The sequence below is a fragment of the Lipotes vexillifer genome, unplaced genomic scaffold (genome assembly GCF_000442215.2).
Source record: "Lipotes vexillifer unplaced genomic scaffold, Lipotes_vexillifer_v1.1 scaffold99, whole genome shotgun sequence".
NCBI lineage: Eukaryota > Metazoa > Chordata > Mammalia > Artiodactyla > Lipotidae > Lipotes > Lipotes vexillifer.
Window position 1 is genome coordinate 385032 of NW_006793908.1, and position 7882 is coordinate 392913.

Here is a 7882-nt window from a genome sequence, read left to right on the forward strand (position 1 = left end):
CGGCACGTGGGATCTTCCCAGACCGGGGCACAAACCCGTGTCCCCTGCATCAGCAGGCGGACTCTCAACCACTGCGCCACCAGCGAAGCCCTCAAATTTTTTAAAAGTGAAATTTATTGAACTGTTTTTTACATAAAATAAAAAGCACCCATCTTAAGCGTACATCTTGATAAAGGTTTGAGAGAGTTATACATCCGTGTAACAGTTACCAGAGTCATGATATACAGAATTTCCTTCAACCCAAAAGATTTCCTTGCGCCCATTCCAGTAAATCCTCACCCCTCACCCCTCATCCTCCCTACCCTACCACACCCCAGGCAACCACTGATCTGTTTTTTGTCACCATACAATTGATTCATCTTCTCTAGAGCTATACACACACACACACACACACGATATATACATACACACTTTGGCTTCTTTTACTTTGTGTAGTGTTTTTGAGGTTCCTCCATGTTGTTGTGCATATCAGTAGTTTCTTCCTCTTCATTGTTGAGTAGTTTTCTGTTGTATAGATACACCCCAGTTATCCTTTTCTGTATCACTAGATTAAATCTGCTAATATTTTGTTAAGCGTTTTTGTATTTATGTTCATGAGGGATATTGGTGTGTCCTCTTTTCTTATAATCTCTTTGTCTGGTTTTGGTATCAGAGTAATGCTGGCCTCATAAATTGATTTGGGAAGTATTGGGGACATTTACTGCTATTTCCAGGTGGCTTTTCCTGGCCGTCTGTTGGGCATTACTTCTCCAAGAGGCCCAGAGATGTCCTTCAAAGAGCTCCTTTTACAGGCCCAGGGAAGACACAGAAGCCCCTGGCACTGCCCTCAGGTTTTGTGGCTTAGCAGCAATCCCCATTGCTGTTCAGGGTGTGGTACACCAGCAGGGTACAGATGTTCAAGTACCTATATACAGCAACTCCCAAACCCTGAACTTCCAAAGAATTTCAGCCACCCTCTTGAGTACGGCCGCTTCTGCTGCTTTGGTGCGAAGCAGAGGCCACACTCCTTCCCTCTGGGATGATCTAGTGCAATCCCCTAAATCAAAAATGCAGTTTTCTTCTAAGAGTAGAGGTGAGGGAGAGGGAAGAGGGGAAGAAGGGATGGTGAGACGGGTAGGGTGCTCAGGCCTTGCTTGAGAGTGGAATGGGAAAAGGAAGCACTTTATTGTTCCCTCATAAGTACCCAGAAACAAAAGTTCAAGAAAAAAGTTAGCGTTCCCCCTAAACCCTCTCTAAAAGGCAAACCAAGGAATCTAACACATCGTGTAATGTCCATCCTCAACCATTTATCTTTTACAAATGTGGAGACTGTCTCTCATCTCTATCCGTCAGAGATAGCCAAATGTGTGAAAACTATTATCTTATAAGGTTTTGGGGACCTGAAGCAAATATGATTGCTGCTGACCTAGGCTGATTCCTCAGGTATCCTGAGTTGGCATGCAGATCAGGCTCTTAGAGTTCTGGCTAGCAAAATCAGGATAAGGAACACATTATGATGACTCCCGGCTCAGGACTCAGTTTACTGCATCATGCTATATAAAATCTCATGTTCTTCAAGTGCCTTCTTGTTGATATTTTGGGCTAAATGTCACAGCAAGAATAATCATCCTCAATACCTTTGTTATAATTCTTGTTGTGTGAGTGTGTGTGTGTATACACATATATATACAAGTGCAGTTATTATAGTTATGATTAAGGCATTAATATATTGAAAATGTAATACATAACATTTGAGAGTCTGTTTCCCTGTGCTGTTTGGGAGACTCACTGTAGACTCCTAAATGGGCTGGAACAAGTTACCTGAACCATGGCCATTCACAGAGACTCAGGGATGTCAATCCTCATTCCCAGGTAACTACATTGTAAACCAGACTTGTTGCTTGGATGGGAAAGCAGGACTGAGTGGAAGGTTTATAAGAAAAAAGGGTTGTTTTGTTTGAGTGGTTGGAGTTTGACCTTGACTATAGAAAGATAATTGGGTGAACCAGTTCCCATGAGCCAAGGAACCAAGGTGGTTTGGGGAGGCCAGGTAGTAGAGGCAAGGAGGAGCGAACCTCAGGAGGAAGGAGGGAATCAAGACCTGTTTTAAATTAGAGTAGTATCGTAAGAGAATGAAAAGGACATAAGGCGGAGAGGCAAGTGCCCAAATTCAGCTTCTGCCTCTACCACACTGTAGTTTTGTGGCCTTGGGCCCTTCACTTACTCTCTTTGGGCCTTAGTTTCCGCATTTATAAAAAAGTTAGAGTTTGGTGATTAAATATGTCTGGATTTCAAATTCTAAAACTGTCTGTGAGGACATAAGGGTTCCTTATGTATGTTTTCTTGTTTGTTTTATGATGCTGTTGGTAAAGTCATCAGCTGATCTGAGACATTATAAATGGAAACAAAGAAAGTTTATTTTGTCTCTGCTTCAGCTAGAGGCAATGGTCAGGCACAGTTGAAGAACCTGAAGGAGGGGGCAAGAATCAGAGACTGCTCAACATTCATTCCTTCTAGAAGATTTTTCTCTCATTCTTTCAACGATTTTATGTTACTTAAGCACATGGTGACTTTGCTAAAGGAAGCTATGAAAGTCCTGATATCCCAAGACGTAAGCAAACCCCACAGAAATCTTGTAATTTTCCTTACTTATGAACAATAAGGTAGGTCCTCTAAATGATTATACTGAGCATAAATATGGAAAGCTCTTGGAGTTGGCAGTGGATTGTTTGACCAGACTCTCCAACTTTCAAGGAACCACTTCTGTCTCCTGGGAACTGCTCCCCATGCATTCCCCCCCATACCGCCCCACACCCATCCACCCATCCACCTAGCCTGCCCAGGGTGGACTGGTGTGTCTGTGTAACGTGGTCACCTTCTGGCTGCCTTCTCTTTGCTGGAACTCTGTTGATTTTGAGACTAAAAAAGCATCATGGGAATCACTTTGGAGTAATTTTTGCTTTGGAGCTCTGAATTTTCGTGGGTTAATGAGGAGGATTAGATTCGGGACTGAGCAGGGCAGAGCTAAAGACTTTCAAGGATTTTGCTGATCACGCAGCTGGCAATGTCCGGTGGGTCGTTGAACATACAGACCCACAGCTCCCCGAAGAAGGGCAGACACAGGGTGGGGGGCGTCGGGGAAGAGGCTCTCTTTGAAGATGTAGGAACAGCTGTTGTCACCCAAGGAGAGTGGAAGAGGCCAAGAACAGACCCTTAGGCAAAAAAAAAAGAGGACAAAAAGGCAACCAAAAGAGATGGTGAAAGATGGTTAGGGCCGTGGGCCAGGCATGTGTCACTGTCCTTTGCTCTCGGAGGAGAGAATCAGTGGCTCATTCGCGTGTCCTGTGTTCTACAAATCACCAGTTTTCGATATTTTGTGCCTAGGATGTCAATATTTCCAGAATATATTAGTTTTCCAGCTTGTCCAGCAATCTGTCCACATGCACCATTCATTCCTGAGTAGGAGAGATAAAATATCTGGCCTTGCTGTGTCTGCCACATTTCCCATCCCTTCCATTCTGTTCAGATTGATGCAGGTACCCGTTAGACCTTTTGGAGGGGATCCAAGAGGCTGGACAGCAGTGTCACAGCCCTGGTGACTTGCTCTAGGCCAAAGAAGATAGGTAAGTGTGTTAGAATTCATCTTCTGGCCTCTTGATGTCGTCGTCTTCTTTTTTTTGGTGGTGGTGGTGGGGGAATGAGCTCTGTAACTTTCCTCTGTAGGGGACCAAGAAAGGAAGGGCTTCTGGATCTTGTGGGCAAACGAGAATGCCCAAGATTCAGATAAGACCTAGAGTTTTAGATTCTTCCCTTGGGCTTCTCCCTAAGTCTCACCAAATTCTCTCCAGTAATGAGATGGAGTTGGATGCTTTTGCTCCAGTAGAGCCTAGTAGCTTCCTCCCGTGTCCATGATACCAGACAGAGAAATATTTGTTTGGTTGAGTGAATGTTTTTATATTTCATTTTATCTGTTTCAGAAAGTAAATGGACATAGTTTCAGTTTGAACTACATTCCTAGGCTTTATTTATATATTTAAAACCTAAGTTTAGGGCTTCCCTGGTGGCACAGTGGTTAAGAATCCGCCTGCGAACGCAGGGGATACGGGTTCGAGCCCTGGTCTGGGAAGATCCCACATGCCATGGAGCAACTAAGCCTGTGCGCCACAACTACTGAGCCTGTGTGCTACAACTACTGAGCCCATGCGCCACAGCTACTGAAGCCCGTGTGCCTAGAGCCCGTGCTCTGCAACAAGAGAAGCCACCGCAGTGAGAAGCACACGCACCGCAGCGAAGAGTACTTCCTGATCGCCACAATTAGAGAAAGCCTGCGCGCAGACAAAATAAATAAACAGACAAACAAACCAAAAAAACCCCTAAGTTTAGTTTTGCCATTGAGAGGAAAAAAAAAAAAAAAGAAATACGTGGGCTCAGTTCAAAATTCACAAAACGTGCAGCTTTTTGGTACACAGTATGGTTCAAATCCCTGGCTATTTCTTCTCAGCTGTCTCCTTCAGAAAGAAGTGGGGTAACATCTTCCCCTTTACTAGAAAGGCCTATGAAAAATTGGTTATTATTCATTATTCCTCCTCTATTTCTCTCTGGATAAAGATGAATGTTCCTAAATTTGGTGAAGTCTGGGTAGATCTTCTCCTTGTCACGTCCTTCCTGTTTTATTTGTGATCTGGCACAAACTCTTGTGGTCATATGGGGGGGGGGGTTCTTTTTCAGGCAAAGTGTTGCTGTTTCTTTTTCTGCTTGAGTGTTCAGGACGGAACCTCTGTAGTAATTCCCGAGGTTCTTGCCCTTGACAGAAGAACAGCGACGAGGTTAATGAGGTGTCAGAGGATGGCAAAAGCAGCTCCAGAGTTACGCTTTCCAACTTTTAAATTGGGAACCTGATGAATGGCTTGCTTGTAAAGTATTCTTTCATTGGGTGACACCCCTGCCCAGCGGGGAGAGGTGAGGGAGAACATGATGAGATCAAGCAGGCCAGTCCCTCTCTGTCTGCTTTCTCCCATCTGCCCAGCTCCCACCCAGAGCCTGTAGCTGTCTGTAGCCTCCGTAAATAATGCCCCAGGGGCTTCCAGAGGCTTCCGAAGACCAGGGCTTCCAGTGTAGCATGAATTGCCACAGAAACATGAGCTAGCTGGGAGCTTTGTCTTCCCGTTTTTCTCCTGCAGACCACTGGTTTGGATCCAAAGTTTCCCACAGCTTTTTAGTGTGTTTGTTAGATGGAGCATTAGATGTGGGCTCTTGTGGGACTGGATCCTTACAGGCACTCATAGTCCTGAAACCAGATGGTTTGGGATGGGGGGGACTGTCCTTGTTAAACAATCTAGGAAGCTCCGCTGCGAGAACACAAATTTGCCAAGTTTGGACCTCAGAGGAAGCACTCTGAGCGTTCCCCTCATTGTGTCGTGGTAGACGTGTGCTCTGATACTCTGCAGGACCCTGTGGACGGGAGCACTTGGACACAGCCACATTTCTTTTACCAAGTGAATCAGGTTTTGTCCAGGAAAGGTATCAAGGCTAGGAAGACAAACTGTGATTATATGTGGATGGATGAGGTGCAGGGAAAATAACTTCTAGGAATAGCAATGTGGACCCTTCATTATAATTTTAAAAAGCATGTTTTCCAGACTGTGATCTTTGGGTATTTTAAGAGGTAGAGAAATCCATGGGAAATACAGGGAGGTGCAAGAGAGGAGGCGGTGATCAGAGGTTACAAAGAGCAGTGATAGCAATGAGTGCTGTTTCCCCTTTTACCCTACTGTTTTTTTAAACTTCGCTTGAAAAAACTTTTCATGAGTAGTTCTGAATTTTAACATATGCTTAGATTCATATGACTACCACCACCATCAGGTACAGAACTGTTTCATCACCCCCCCAAAAAACCACTGTGCTATCTCTCTCTTTTTTTCTTTTTTCTTTTTTTTTTTTGCGGTACGTGGGCCTCTCACTGTTGTGGCCTCTCCTATTGTGGAGCACAGGCTCAGTGGCCATGGCTCATGGGCCCAGCCGCTCTGCAGCATGTGGGATCTTCCCGGACCGGGGCACGAACCCGCATCCCCTGCATTGGCAGGCGGACTCTCAACCACTGTGCCACCAGGGAAGCCCCTGTGCTATCTCTTTACGAGCACACACTTCCCTTCATCCCCAACCCTTGGCAACCACTGGTCTGTCCTCCATCCCTCGAGTTTTTCTTTTTGAGAATGTAATTAAATGGAATCTTACAGTGTGTCACCTGTGGAAACTGGCTACTTTCACTCAGCATAATGCCCTTGGGATTAATCCCAGTTGTTGTGTGTATTGATAGTTTGTTCAATTTTATTACAGTTTATGGATGTATCACAGTTTGTTGATCCAGGCACCTGCTGCAGGACATTTGGGTTGTTTTCAGTGACTTGATTCTCTCATTTTTAAAAATTGTGGTAAAAAAAATATACATATAACACAAAACTTGCCACTTTAACCATTTTTAAGTGCATAGTTTTATGGTATTAATTACATTCACAGTGTTGTGCAACCATCACTGCTATTTGTTTCCAAAATGTTTTCATCACTCCACACAGAAACTCTGTAACCATTAAGCAGTAACTCTCCATTCCCTCCAGCCCCTACTAACCTCTTGCCGACTTTCTGTCTCTGTATATTTGCCTATTCTGGATATCACAAATAAGTAGAATCATACAATATTTGTCCTTTTGTGTCTGGCTTATTTCATTTAGTACAGTGTTTTCAAGATTCATCTGTGTTGTGGCATATGTATCAGCACCTCGTTCCTTTTTATGGCTGAATAGTATTTCCTTGTATGTACCACATTTTGTTTATCCATTCATCTGTTGAGGGACGCTTGGGTGGCTTCCACCTTTTGGCAGTTGTGAATAGTGCAGTTGTGAACATGGATGTACAAGTATCTGTTTGAGTCCTTGCTTTTAATTCTTTGGCCACTCCCATATTTTAGTTTAAATTGGCAACTGGCGCCATGGGTGGGTATCTGTGAGAATTCTGTTTTCTAAGAATCTGGTGTTTGATCTAAGTCTAGTCACTGTTCTTTGTACTTAGTGTTCTTAAAGGATTTGAGGAATTCCACCAATTTTTTGTTCATTAGCTGCCTCAGGATTCTCGGAGGAGGGGGAAGGCAGTCACAATTTGGATACAGGGAAAGCAGAATCCAGGTGATGGACTGGAGCCCACTACTGGAGCCAGCCTCTGTGTGCAACTTTCTCAGGCCATGGTATAATGGCTTGCTTGGGTCAAAGTGGTCTTTGTTAAGTATTTCATGTGATCTACTTTATGTGGTCTTTGCTACACTTCACCAACGTTTGCCATGCCCGTAGGAGAGCACTTAAAGATAGAGGCAGAAAGTGCCAAGTGAGAAATAAGTTTCTCAGAAGAATCTGCTTTTATTTGTAAGATATGTCTGGACCTACCTAGACTCAGGTAACTCAGCTAATTCCTTATCCGTTTAGAATAATTGGCAGTAGGGCCAACCTAAACTATAAGTATGGGGAATAGATTTTGATTACCTTCAAGGATGTACTTTTGGGACCAAGAGCTTAATAGACTTTCCTTAATTAAGAGATAGCTATAATTTAAGTCACTGCATTTGTATACGATAGGAGCTAAAGTCATTTTTAAAAAATGGTTGTATTTTTAAGTAGTGAAAAGTTTCTCCTCCAATGTTGCTAGTTGGCTTATTAAATTTCCCTTGATAAACATTGTAGAGATGATTCAGCCCAGCCTTTCTTATCATCAATTGCCATCCCATAAAGACTAAAATGATAAGATTTTGTTCTGTACGGTTGGGCTTGCCCTCTTGGTAGACTGAGTTGGTTGTTTGTACGTTTTTTGTTTTTAACATGTAAGCATTCTTTGCCCCTAAAGGATGACAAACCCTCCC